Source organism: Gorilla gorilla, chromosome 4 (genome assembly GCF_029281585.2).
Source record: "Gorilla gorilla gorilla isolate KB3781 chromosome 4, NHGRI_mGorGor1-v2.1_pri, whole genome shotgun sequence".
In the NCBI taxonomy this organism is placed as follows: Eukaryota; Metazoa; Chordata; class Mammalia; order Primates; family Hominidae; genus Gorilla; species Gorilla gorilla.
In genome coordinates, this window is record NC_073228.2 from 168,078,978 (window position 1) to 168,093,223 (window position 14,246).

Consider the following 14,246-nt stretch of genomic DNA (forward strand, 5'->3'; position numbering starts at 1 on the left):
AAAACTACTCCTTTGCTCTGTTTTAATGTTGCCAATAAATACCAGTTCTTATTTGTTAAGCATGCCTCAAATGAGGTAGTAGAATTATGGCTAAATTATACCACTATTAGTCATTCTGCCCCAGAGAAGGTATTGAGAAGGGTGAATTTTTTCATCCTCTTTTGAATTACTCACTTTGTCATACTCCTATGTCTCTCTAACCTTTAAAAAAAGGTGGAGAGCCCAAAATTGCTTGCTTAGACTTAAAATTTCTCACTGACAAATGGCTAAAACTTATGAGATTCGCCTTAAATACTATTTCTTCTCACTCAGAGTAGTTAATAAATAAATCAACGGCAGAAAAGCTCTTTGACAAGTTTCCACCTCTCCATGGTCCAGAATTTTGTCTCATCCCTCATTACAAATAACTAAAATTAGACCTAACCCAAGGAAGGGAGTCAGCAATTTCTCCAAAATAGCAGCAGGTAAGAAAAGAAAATCAAAATCCAGTGAACTGAATGCTAGGATTGTTAATATACATGGCCCATGAAAGGGTCCTCAAGTCCACCTTTCTAGAATTCATCTTTCAAGAGAAGGTCATTGCTGGGGTGTATCTTGGATATTGAACAGGAATTAGCCAGGATAAAGAGAACAACAGCAATAAAAAATTAAAAACTGATATAGAAGGAGAAAGAGCACATGCCGTGTAATAATTAACAGCATTTACGTATGACCCAAAGGGAGGAGAAAGCGTGCCACACTCTGGTGAAGCAGGATGGTGGTAGAGTGGATAGGAAGTTAGAAAACAATGGAGAGAGAAAGATGTTCAATAGGTTTGTACGTAGGAAGGAAGCAAGGTTGGGCAAGATCATATAGAATCCTATAAAACTTTAATATGAAATCTGGGCTTGGCCCATTGAATGGTTACTTAGGAATAATTTTAAGCCAGCTCCTGAGATCTGTGATTCTCAGAGGTCACCGTGACTGCAGTCTGGAGGAAGGAACAGGGATCTGATAAGGTGTCGAGGCTGGAGAAAGGGGAAAGAATCAGAAGGTTCTAACTTTACTGAAGTTAGGTCTGGAAAGAAGCGACAGTCCCAAATATTTAGATGATAGATAAGGTGACCGAAAGAGAGAAATCAAGTATGTGTTCAGGAGGAATGTCAGGTTTTACTGAAGTTTAATAGTCCTCTGTTAGGAAGTGTCTAACTCTAAAAGAAAGTATATTCTTATAGAATATTACATGAATTTTGCTACACTCACTTCCCAGTAAGGAAGATAAAATAAGCCTGTTTGTAGAATAAAGACTAATAATACTTACCTTTATCATTAAATCCAGTTGCAGAAAAAAGGAGAAGCAAATTAAGCATAACCGTATAAAAGGAATTACCTGTTTATTATTTTGCCATGTTTTTGCTATGCATGTATTTGTATTTTGTGTGTAATTTGATATAATTTATTAAAGTATAATTTAAATGTAATACAATATATCCATTTTATGTGTACAGTTTAAAGAGTTTTAATATACATTCAGGTAAACATCAAAATAAAAATACAGAACATTTCCATTATTTCGAAACATTCCCTATCTTTACGGTCAATTTCACCACCATCCTCAGCCCTACACAGTCATTAATCTGCTTTCTACCAATATAAATTAGTTTTGTCTTTTATAGGATTTCATATAAATGCAACTATACAGTACAGACTCGTCATATCTGAGTTCTTTCATTCAGCATAATGTTTTTGAGATTCATCCATAGTGAGATTCATTCGTAGTGGCGTTTAACTTTTGGAAATTAGTCATTGTAATTACCATATTGTCAGAATACAGAAGAAAAGTTACATGATGCTTTTAATATGTCTATAAACATCTTTTTAAAACTTCAAAACCTATTTATTTTTTAAAACAATCAGAAAAGTACAAATGGAAGAGAATTTCTTCAAACCGATAAAGTACATCTACACATATCTCACAGGATGACATTATACTTAAGAAATTAGTTATATTAATTTTGCTCTAGGATTCTCAAAATTATCTAGGTTAATAATTATATAATTTGGGAACAAAGATAAACACGCTATTCCTCTCAAATGTGTATACCTATTTTTTAAAATTGCCTCATTGCACTTGCTGAGAATTCCAGTATAATGCTAAACAGAAGTGGTGAGAGTAGATCCCGTTTTCTTTCCAGTCTTAAAGCAAAAGCATTGCAGTTGATTTTGAAATATTAAGCCAGGCATGCATTCTTGAGGTGAATCTTAATTGGAGGTGATGTAATATTGTTTTTTATATTGCTGGATTCAATACGTTAATATTTTCTCAGGGATGCTTTGTATTTACACTCATGGTGGATATTCGTCTCAAATTATTTTTGGTAATTGCTTTCAGTAACATAATAATTCTGTTCTCTTGATGGCCATTTTTTAAATTGACACTGGACACTTTGAATGTTACACTATTGAGTGTCTGAATTTTGTTGTCTTAATTTAAAAAGAGTTTAGGTTTGGTTTAACTGCAATGAAGTAACCTGAAGATTAGATTGGTCCTATTGAGCTTACTGAGGCTTTTTGTTCACTCTTTCTTCCTTCATTTTTTGCTCCCTCTCTTTCTTCCTTCCTTTCTTTCTGCCAGAAAGTCTAGTCATTACTCTAGAACCATCTTTCTTCTTAGCTACTACTAAGTTAGTCATCTTTCCCTACCTGTGCCCCAGTTTTTCAATAATATCTCCCAGTTCTGCCAGGATGGAAACATAATACCTCCTGGACCACTGTGGGCTCCAGAAATGTTTATCTTTCAGCTCCCTAGTAGTTCTTTGCCCCGCCTCATGGAGACTCCCACTCTACCTGCACAGCTTAGTGTTCAGCAGCAGATGCAAAGGAGTCCTGCTGTGTGCTCCTTTTCTGTGTACCTCTTCCCCTCTAGTACTTGGCCTTCGTAGTCTCACACACGGCCTTCTCCCTGAAGTCCAGCCTCTGTCTTCTCAACCAGCGGAGCCACTGGCTTATAGCTTAGATTTCTTTCTCTGAACTATCATCTGGAAGGTTTGTTCAGGCAGAAATCCGGGGCAGCTGTAGGCCCAACTCATCCAGTTTGCTTCTTTTGGGTATTACATGCTTGTTGGCAATGTGTAAAAAAAGTTTTTCACGTATGTATTTCGGTTTCCTTTGTTTACAGTGAGAGGGCACATCTAGTATCAGTTACTCCAATATGACGATCAGCAGAATTCCATGTGTCTTTGTATTATGTGAAATATTGTATTAGATGTAAGAATGCTAAATGATGTCATGCATTTTCAATTGACTTTTGAACTAGCTTCAGCAAATTTTCACTTTGTAACTCCAGTTCTTAATGTCTCTATTTATTAGAAACTGATTATCTAGCAACATAAACAAAATATTCTATTTTTTGAAAGAGGTACTCATAGGAAAATGAATCCATTACAGATGATGAGTTTAAATTTATATAATAAAGTTTATCAAAATATATTTTTCTTAATCTGGTCTTGCAGCAAGTTTGCTAATTAATTCTCTATGTTAAAGAACCTACATAAGAAAATGGGGTTACTATAGCAGTTGAGATCTGGTTTGTGTGACAAAGGGAATTGGCAGAATGTCTTGACTGACAACCACCACCAGTGGGGAGATATCTCACAAAGCACACCAATCAAAACATATTTTAACAACCCATTTAAAAAAACTGATAGATAGGAAAATTACTTTTCTTGTGGATCATATAAACAGGTAAATATTTTTTCAAGTATAATTGAATGGACGAACATTCTTGAACACAAAAACTCCAGCAATGTAGTTTCCATCCTTCCAGGAGATGATTGTTGGTGGCAATTGAATTAATCTAATGGTAGAATTGGACTAACATAAAGGCTAGGGTGACAGAAAAGCGTGTAAGTGTTAAATGATCTAAAAAATGTACAAATGATAAAAATCACTCAGAAAGGGACAGGGAGAAGTAGGGAGAGATAGTAAATTCTTTGATTATCTAATTTTTAACAGCTGGATGTTTAATCAATTTTTAAAAATTAATAAATTATGAAATGAGAAAACATTTATAATAGTAGTAAGCACAAGGAGAAATAAATAATTGACTAAGGTAGTAGAGGAGAAGAAAGAGAAGGAAAAGGAAAAGGAAATACTCCAAATTGTATCATTGCTTTTGGAATAAAATAGAAATTTTGGGGAGAAAGAGAAGACTAGGGTATAAAGTTATAGTTACAAAAACAAAACAAAATTATAATTTCCTAGATATGAGAAACAGTATGCACAAAAATATATTTATAAAGACATGATGTGAGACCTTAATGATATATAAAAATAAAATACAACATTATATGACCTAAGGGTAAATATATCTTTCATATTTGAAATTATAATGGGCTTTATTCAATTATTATTGGGTAAAATGAGTTTCACATTGAATCAGATAGCAAATCCAACAGCAAAATCCATACACAAAATACAGCCAAAGAATGTAATTCAGATTAGGTAAAAACAAAATGATGGAAAAAGTGTTCAAGGCAAATACAACCAAAAAGGAAACAGGAGTAATGAACTTAATGTCAAACAAATTGTAATTAAGGCCAAAAACTATGACCGATAAAAATAACAATAGTTTATATTACTAAAATTTGCGATCTATGATGAAGGTATAATAATTATAAATATTCTACAAGTGGCAAAGGATCAGTATTCCATATAGCAGATATTAAAGAAGATACATGGAAAATTAGTCAAATACCACTAATAATATCACAATTCCTGAGAACTGCAATGAGGAACACATCTTAAAATATTTCCAAAAAGATATTAAGTTTAGAAAATATTTTTAACTTAAAAAAAAATTTCTCAGCCTTTTGGCTAACATCAAATGAAAACACATACACACGAACCAGAACTTTTTTCCTGAAGAAGTCCTTGATTTAGAATGCCCTATATAATTCTATCCATACCATAGTTCATCTTGATTCTGACTGCTTTCTTAATACTTAGCACATATTTTGCATTTATTATTCTTCAGACATATGCATTCATTTACTGTGTTGTCTCATTGTATTTTGACCAACCTCTATAAGGTAGATATTATTTACAATATCAGATTTAAAAACATCAACAATAAAACAAAGTTTATAAACAGTAAGTGTTTGTTCAAACCCACATTGCCCGTAAGTGATAGGGCCAGGATTGAAATGTAGCCATTCTAACTTCTTGTTTACTGTTAATCTGTTCTGATATTACTGGAACTAACCTTTTTCTGAAATCTCATAGCTTTATGGAAAAACAAATATAACTTAAACATACTAAGTATATATTTTTATCTATTCTATCACTATGTTTGTATATTTTACTTTTCTCCATTTTTCCCACCTGTGGTTTCAAGAAAAAAAAAAAAAACCCAAACAACTGCATCTCCTATTTTCTTTGTACTTTTTACTATAGGTGAAATAGTATCACCTACTGTCTCATAACAGACCGAATAAGTAGGCATCGTTTAAATCATTTTGGGAAACAAAAGATTTTTGTAGAAATTCTTGCTTTTTATGTGACATTTCTGAAGAAATTCACATCATTGGCATAAAAATTAAAAGACAAAGTCTACAAATTAAGCATCAAAGTTTGCTTCCACTTTCATTAGATGGCCTGCCTTCCTCCCTCCCTCTCTCCCTCCGTCCCTCCCTCCCTCCCTCTTTGGTCCCCATTACCCAAGCTTATCTTCCCATATATGGTTCGGATCTGTGTCCCCACCAAAATCTCAGGTCAAATTGTAATCCCCATGTTGGAGGTGAGGCCTGGTGGCAGGTGACTGAATCATGGGGATGGAGTTCTCATGAATGGTTTAGTAATAAACATCCCCCCGTGGCAGTGTATAGTGAGTGAGTTCTCATGAGATCTGGTTGTTTAAAAGTGTGTCACAACTTATGCCTCTCTCAGTCCTGCTCCTTCCATGTAAGACACCTGCTCCTGCTTTGTCTTCCACCATGACTAAAAGCCCCCTGGGGTCTCCCCACAAGCAGATGCCACCATGCTCCCTCTATAGCCTGCTGAACTGTGAGCCAATGAAACCTCTTTTCCTTATAAATTACGCAGCCTCAGGTATTTCTTTATAGCTGTGTGAGAATGAACTAATACGCCTTTTCATATAATGTGTTGAATAAGAATCCTTTTTATTTGTATGTTCTCCTGTAAGATGTTTTTGTTTAATTTTGCATAAATGGAACATGCTTGCTACATCTGCTTTTTGTTTTTTTTAAATCATTCCTCACCGTGTTTCTAAGATGTATCTATGTTGCTATGAACATCTTTTTGTGTATCGTTTCTTTTCTAGTGTTGTACAGTGTCTCTATAGGATTTTGCATTTGACCTATTCACTCTTCTGAAATGGACATCCAGCTTTTCTCCATGTCCTTTTAATCAGAAATATCACTTTGAATAATAACCTCATTCGTGCTCCCTTGTAGACCCAAGAGGGAACTTACTTGAGACATATACTCAGGAGTGAAATGTATGAGTCAGAGGGCATATATAACAATACTTAATTTAACAAAAGCAGTACCGTATTGCTCTAAGAATGGTGTTACCCCACTATATTCTCTCTAGTAAAGGAGGGTTATGATAATCTCACATCCAACTTACCAATGTTTGACAATAAATAGAATATAAAGTGACAACACACTGTTCCATTTCATCCTTTGTAGGATTTTCTCTTCCAGTAGAAAAAAGATCTTTGACATGATTTTTCACATAAGACACAACCCAAAGACTTAACTTGGAAATCCAGGGGAAAAAACATTCTGTTGAACATTGATCTATCAGAAACCGACTGTTTTATGGCTAATGAGAGGGATAAACATGGATATGTGAATATCCCAACAATTTGCTCCTGGTACTGCTACCCTTTAAAAGAACAGAGAATATTCAGCTTGCTCATTCTAATTACATAGGATGAATCATAGTTCTTTAAATGTAATAAAAACAGAACAATTTGTCAAACAAAAAAGGCACTTTCTGATAGACATATAAAATAAGACAGAAAACTCAGCCTTAGAATTTATGAAAAAATTATCTATGAATTCTATTAATTAAAAATATAAATTAACCACTGTAAAATTAACTATCAAAAGACGGCAAAACATGTGAGTTTGAAGAGTTTATACCTTTCAATTCTGTCCACACATTATCCATTAATTGCAAATCTTAGAAATTTTTTTAAATAACAAAACTGATACTGAGCTAGCAATCTATTTTTCCATATTTTTTCTCATCAGTATAATTATATTCCTAAATTATCGATATAATTTATAGGTAAATATATCAAATTATTTTATCATTAATACATATTCAGTATTTAAGTAGATAGAATTGATAATGAACCAGAAAAATTACTACTTTTGAATCTCAATATTTCATAATAATAATGTATTTTTTCCATCAGTGATGACACTACAGTTATATATGATATAAAAGCAAAATTCTCACAGTATTATTCATCTCTGCATCTCCTATACTTACAACACAGCTTGGTATTGAGTTGATGCTCAATAAATATTTATTAAAGGAATATATTTTTATACATATTTCTGATATCAGAAATTGTAATGGATTTAGAATTAGGATTCATGAGTTTTAGTTCAGAATCATTTATTTATGATGATACTTAAGTAAATACTGAAATTCTGTGTCATCAACCTACCTTCTGCTGGGCATTCAGCCTATTTCAAAGTTGTCCTGTTTTTATGAGAGAAACGATCTGGCTCCTTTAGTAAGGCATATTTCAAATGAAAGAAACATTCAACAGAAAAGCAGCTTCATGAAGGAGTCCCATACATGGATATCATATGATTCATTTTGAGAATAATCCTAAGAAATAGGGTAGAGGAAGGGCACCCAAAGGCTTCAGAAAGTAGGTAATGAATGGCTTTGTGAACCCTTGAAATGTATTTGAAGCAAGTTCAGAAATGAGAAGATAATGGCATTTCTCTACCTACAAATATGATAGTTTGAGACTTAAAATGCAGCACCATAGTTAAGAGTTTGAGAGATGAAGTTACTGACAAGGTTGAAATTGCAGCTCCATCTCTTCTTGTTTCTGTGATCTTGAGCAAGCCTTTTAACAATTTCCTTGTTTGCAAACTGGAAATAATAATATCAACTAATTTGGGTTCTTGTGAAGATTAATAAATTAATGCATGTAAATTGCACAGCAAGGTAAAAGCACTCAATAAATATTAACTGTTATTGTTGCAGTATTATAGCGACATCATATTTGCCTACCCAGCACATCACAATTTTCTTTCTCTGACAAATTGCCTCTTTCCAAGTTTTGAATGAGCTGCTGACAGGTATTTTTCTTTTCCTCTTTGTAATGATAATTTAAGGTTGATTAGATCAACTGTGCAACAGAGGTGATGGGAGGTGGGGGGAAAGGTGGGGGAAGGGCAGAGAGGAAGATAAATATTTGACATAATCTGGACCAGGTTATATCTGTGAACAAATACGAACCTGAAAAAGCTAATCCTTCACGATGGGTTCAGGGTGGCTAACTGGGTTTAGATTTTAAATAGAGCCAAGTGGTCATTTGCTAGCTAGAACTAACACAGGTACTCAAGTTTCCTGAAAGTTCCCATGTCCTGTTGAACTTTGGGACATTCAGAGCTCAATTGAACCAACTAATCAGGGCCCAGCTGAATTGACTAATCAGAAATCAGCTGTATCAACCAATAAGAACTAAGCAAGTTTCAATTCTTCATTTGCATAAATGGGCCTGATTGAGAACCTGGGTCCAGACTTTTGCTAAAAAACCTTGAACCCTCTGTTTCTTCTCTGGGAAGGACCTTCATTTTATATTGAAAGCTGCATCTTTCTGATCTGTAAACTCTTCATTAGAATAAAGTCACTTTCCTCCACATTTCTTTTCAGAGAACTTTTGATCACATATCTCTCAGTAATTTGAACTTAATACTGAAAGGAAGTTTCACAGAAATTTTAAGGGTAAGAGGGTGGAATAAAACTCAGATGCTATAAGGGCATCTCTCTATATGAATAGAGACGAGAAAGAATATTAGCAGTACCATGAGTGAAGCAGATTACTTAAAAAACAAAAAAAACAAAAACAGTGAAGAATGAATGATGGTGTCTTCCCCATAGTTTTCTAATTTCTGGCCCTTTAAAATTCAAGTGACCTTAGGTTAAACTAAATGTGGCTTGAGGCTGCTTCTGTGCTTAGAATCCCTATATAAAAAATTGCAATCTAACTTAGTAAAGGAACTCCCTGAAAGTTTAATTTAGAAGTATACATTTGTAACAAATACTTGAGTCTTGGCCAGTCATAGCAGCTGAGCTTCAGTCAATCATAGGCTGCCAACTATTCAGACCATGTTTAATTAAGTCAAATGCCCAGCTGTAATCAATCCAGCTGTTTCTGTACCAGCTGTTTTATGTCTGTAAAATGAAAACCTGCCCACTTTGTGAAGCTGAGTTCTAATGAACCTCTTCTGTTTCTTGGGGCTACTAGGTTCTCAAGACTTTGCTCAGTTAAATTCTGGGAAATATAATTCCTGTAAAGTTTTTTAACACCTGTTGCTTGTCTTCTACAGGATATTTAAAACTATATTTCCTTCATAGAATAACTTATATTGGCTTCTGTTATTTGCAACCTAAAGAACCTTAAATGAGACATATATTAATATGTATATATTAATAAGAGCTAATATATTTTGACTGTTTTTTATCCTGATTCTCAATATAATGGAATGGAATTTATATTTTAAAGAAGCAACATAGGAACTGTGTGTGAATGTGTGTTTATAGTTGTCAGTTCACTTATTAAGAAAATCCATGACTCAAGAAAGATTGTAATAAGCCACCTTAAAAGGTACAATTCCCTTGATTTTAGCTGTTCCAAAGGCACTGACTAATTTAAGATGTTTGTACTATGTTTGTCATATTCCATAAACAAAGATCATGCCCTCTGGATCACTCTGTCTTTTGAAAATTAACGTAATTGGAAATTTAAAGAAATATTTTAAAGGAAAGACCACTAAGATCGTGACATATGTATATATATAATTTTCTTTTATCTTTTCATAGATTATTTTCAATCTGTCAGTACATACAATGTCCAAGGGAGAATTATTTACCTGTTTCTAAAGTCTATTTATGCATTTTTCAGGAACAAGCAAATATCACACTGTATTTTATCTTTTCTTTAGCCAAATGCTGTCTGACACATCTCCTTCTATTTAAAAATCAAAGGCTCACTAAAGAAACTGCATCATTCCCTTGGGCATGAATATCTGTAACAAATATATAAGTACGTTGGTTGCAAAAAGAATTAAGAGTGCATTAGCTAGTTAGCATTTCATGAATGACAGGCATACTTATGCCTCAAATATAGAACAGAACAGAAACTGTAGCATACAGGCTTTAGAACCAACTGCTTTGGTAATTTGACATTGATAGCAAAGATGGAAGCATATTACGCTTTCTTGAAAAATAGGGCCTTTTTTGTGATACGATTTTTATTTAAGTTATAAGATAACCAAATACCTCAAAAGAAAGCTATACATATTACCATCTTTCTGGAGCAGTATTTAGCAACATGTCTCAACAGACAAATGTCTTCATGATCTCTGACCTAGAGTACAATTTCTACAGTTTATCCTAAAAATATCCGTAGACTATACAATTATAATTTTAACAAGAACAAAAAAGTAGAAATATAATTTTTCAACAAGTGAGAACTAATTAAAATTACCACATTAATGCATACTAGAAATTCTACGTAATCAATACAAGTTATTTGTGGAAATACATATTTGTTAATATGTGAACAAATATAGACAAACAGAAACATATATGTGTTTGTATATGTAGATATATTGATTTGCAAGGATGTTTACAACATATTTATAATGCAAATTACCCAGGGTTTTTCACTGTTCTGTGATATTTTCTTCTTAAACCCAATTACAATGCTTCCGGTCTCCATGTGGCATACCATGGAAAATCAAAGCTTCACCAATTTCATGACAAAGGCCATCTTTTCTTGCTCAAGTATTTTGAAAATAGGGAGTTAGTCTCAGTTTTGCTAATGAATTAGTTTATATGGTAGCTTTCAAAAATTAATTTTTTCATTTTTAAATTGTTCATACATTCATGTACTTAAAAAACAATAAGAACATATACAGAAAACCCTCCCTTCTCTTCTTTTTTGTTGTTTACTTTAGGACACCCCTAACCAAGTGGAGGTAAAAATTGTTTTTTTCAGATTTATTCAGAGTTTCCTTATTTATGCAAAAGTAAATAAAAAATAGATTCTTACGTTCTTCATAACATACATAATGTTACACCTTTGTTGGATAAATTATTAAAGATGTCAATTATATTGGTTGGTTTTGTTCAGTTCCTCAATATCATTGCTAATATTCTCTCTAGTAATTCTCCTCAATTACTGATAGTGGTGTGTTGACATCCCAATTATAATCACGGATTTGTCTATTTCTCTTTCCAGTTCTATCAGTTTTTGCTTCATGTACCTTGAAGCTCTGTTGTTTTATGCGTACATGTTTAGGACTGATATAACTTCTTAGTAGATTGACTTTTTATCATGATGTAACATCTGTCTTTTTCTCTAGTAATTTTGTTTGCTCAAAAGTTGACTATCTTATTTTGATATAGTAACTACATTTTTGGTTAATGGTTGCATTGTCTATCTTTCACATTTGTTTATTACCAACCTACCTTTGTCATATTTAAAATACATTTCTTGTAGACAGCATATTGTTGAATCATGTTTGTCTGTGCGCTCTGCCAGTCTCTGTCTTTTAACTGGCATATTTAGAACATTTATATTTAAGGTAATTATTGATATGTTATGATTCAAATATTCTATTTTATCATTTTTTCTGCTTGTTTTGTTTCTTGTTCCTCTGTTTCTCTAATATTACTGTATTGCAGGTTATTTATTCATTATTTAGGATTTCATCTTCATTTATATATGGTGTTCTAGAGTACAGCATTTTGCATCCTTTTCTTAGAGAATACCTTAGGTATTACAATCTACATACATAACTTATCAAAGCTACCAGTATTGACATTTTACAACTTTGAGTGAAATGTAGAAGCATTATTTCGTTTAGGTTATTTTATAGTCCCCCCTTTTAATTATAATTGTCTTAAGTGTGTCCTCTACATACATTGAGTACTATATTGCATGATGTTATAGTTTTTGCTTCAGCCATCAAATATGAGTCAAAAACTCATGAGAAGTGGGTTAATTTCTTATATGTGCCCTGTTTTTACCTATGCTAATGTGTTTTTTTTCCTTTTTAAATTTCCATAACGTTTCTTGTTATCATCTCCTCTTGTTAAGATAACTTGTTTTATCTATTTTAAGAGTAGGTTTGATAGCAACAAATTATCTTCATTTTCCTTCACCTAAGAACGTCTTTATTTCTCCTTCTTTCTTGAAGGATATTTTCACAGGATATATAATTTGTACTTGATGGTTATTTTCTTCCAGTATTTGAAAATGTTCCCTCGCAGAGCATTTTCTTATCCCTTTTCCTAGTCTTCAGGCTCCCCTTCTTATTCACAAAACCTGTCTCTCAAGGATTTCAAATTATTCTATTTTTATGCAAACAATGTGTCTTCTTTCTGAAGCTCTTCCTTTAGTGGCATGTCGAGGGATCCTTGCCTTTGTCAACAAAAATGCTCACTGGGAATCTTTCCCAAACATGACATCCAGTAGTACCTAGAATTTAAGAAAGTGGAAGCCTGACAACCTATTTTATAGCATTTATTTGCCTGTTATATATGTTACATTTCCATAAAGTTAGAACTGTTTTACATAAAACTGCATTTAAATTAATTTTAAAGCATTTGTGGGTACACTAGCATATGCACGTAAATAATTTTAAACATAGTTCTTAATTCTTGTGATGCACTGGAATAATCTGAAGGCCTTTTTAAAAATGCTAATGCTGGGGCTCCATACCTACAAATTCTTACTCAGTTTGCTATGATGGGCTACAAGCTTTGTATTCTCCCATTCATAAAGGTCAAAACCTCAGGTCATTTTAGATTCCTCTCACATCTTCATTTCTTATATAATTAATTCCTGTATATGCTTCTGTGGAATTTTGGTCAATATTTACTTTTCCTTTCTGTATGTCTAACCATTATGCTAATTCACCCTCTCATTAATGTCTACTATTACCATAATAACAGCCTCCTAAATATTCTCTCTAATATTTCTCCTGGCATTAGGGCTATAATGGAAATGAATAATAGTTACTATTCACTAAGAATTTCCAATGTAAAGGGTATAGTGCTAGATATGCTAAGTCATTTAGACCTGACAGTGACCTTGATATACAGATTTTATTTTCTTTCCCATATTACGCAGACGTAAACTGAAGCGCCAATAGACTACAGGCCATCTTATCGTGCTTAAAAGTGGAAAAACTGTGAATAAAATCCAAATATATTTAATTTTTAAGTGTCTCCTCTTAAAATATTCTGTCTCTCATTCTCATTCTGTATGAAGTGTTATATGGTTTGGCTCTGTGTCCCCACCCAAATCTCATATCGAATTGTGATTCCCATTGTTGGAGGTGAGGCCTGGTGGGAGGTGATTGGGTCATGGGGGTGGTTTCTAATGGTTTAGCACCATCCCCCTAGTGCTATCTCCTGATACAGTTCTCAGGAGATTTATTGTTTGAAAGTATGTAACACCTCCCACTTCGCATGTGTGCACACACTCTATCTCTTGCTTGTTCGCTCCCTCCCTCCCTCTCTCCTGCCAGCCATGTGAATATGTGCTTGCTTTCCCGTCACCTTCCTCCATGATTGTAAGTTTCCTGAAGCCTCCCCAGAAGCAGAAGCCTGTACAGCCCACAGAACTGTGAGCTGATTAAACCTCTTTTCTTTATAAATTAACCAGTCTCCGGTATGTCTTTATGGCAGTGTGAGAATGGACTAATACAAGGTGCATTCTTGTGTGACAATTTAATGTTTCTTTATCCTCTCTAGTGCATGCTTCCTGAGGGCAGAAATTTTATGTGCTTTTCACACAAAAATTGTTAAGTTTTCAGACTTTATTTAGTAAAAGTTGAATAATAGAATACTTTGCAATACAAGATAAAGTTTATTGGAAAGTTACAGCATTTTTTTTGTCTTCTCAGAGATTATATTTTTGTTTTAAGTCAGTAATGATCCTTCACCTTCATATTATTAATTTGTTTTGACTATCC

General features: G+C 33.4%; 1 long non-coding RNA gene across 1 annotated transcript in view; it reads left to right on the top strand.

Moving 5' to 3' along the window:
- LOC129533638 (uncharacterized) overlaps positions 1-14,246 on the top strand; it is a 65,773-nt gene that overhangs the window by 2,997 nt on the left and 48,530 nt on the right. Inside the window, exon 2 of the long non-coding RNA XR_008679922.2 lies at positions 13,400-13,460. This is a non-coding gene — a long non-coding RNA (uncharacterized lncRNA). The remainder of the gene's footprint in view (positions 1-13,399; positions 13,461-14,246) is intronic.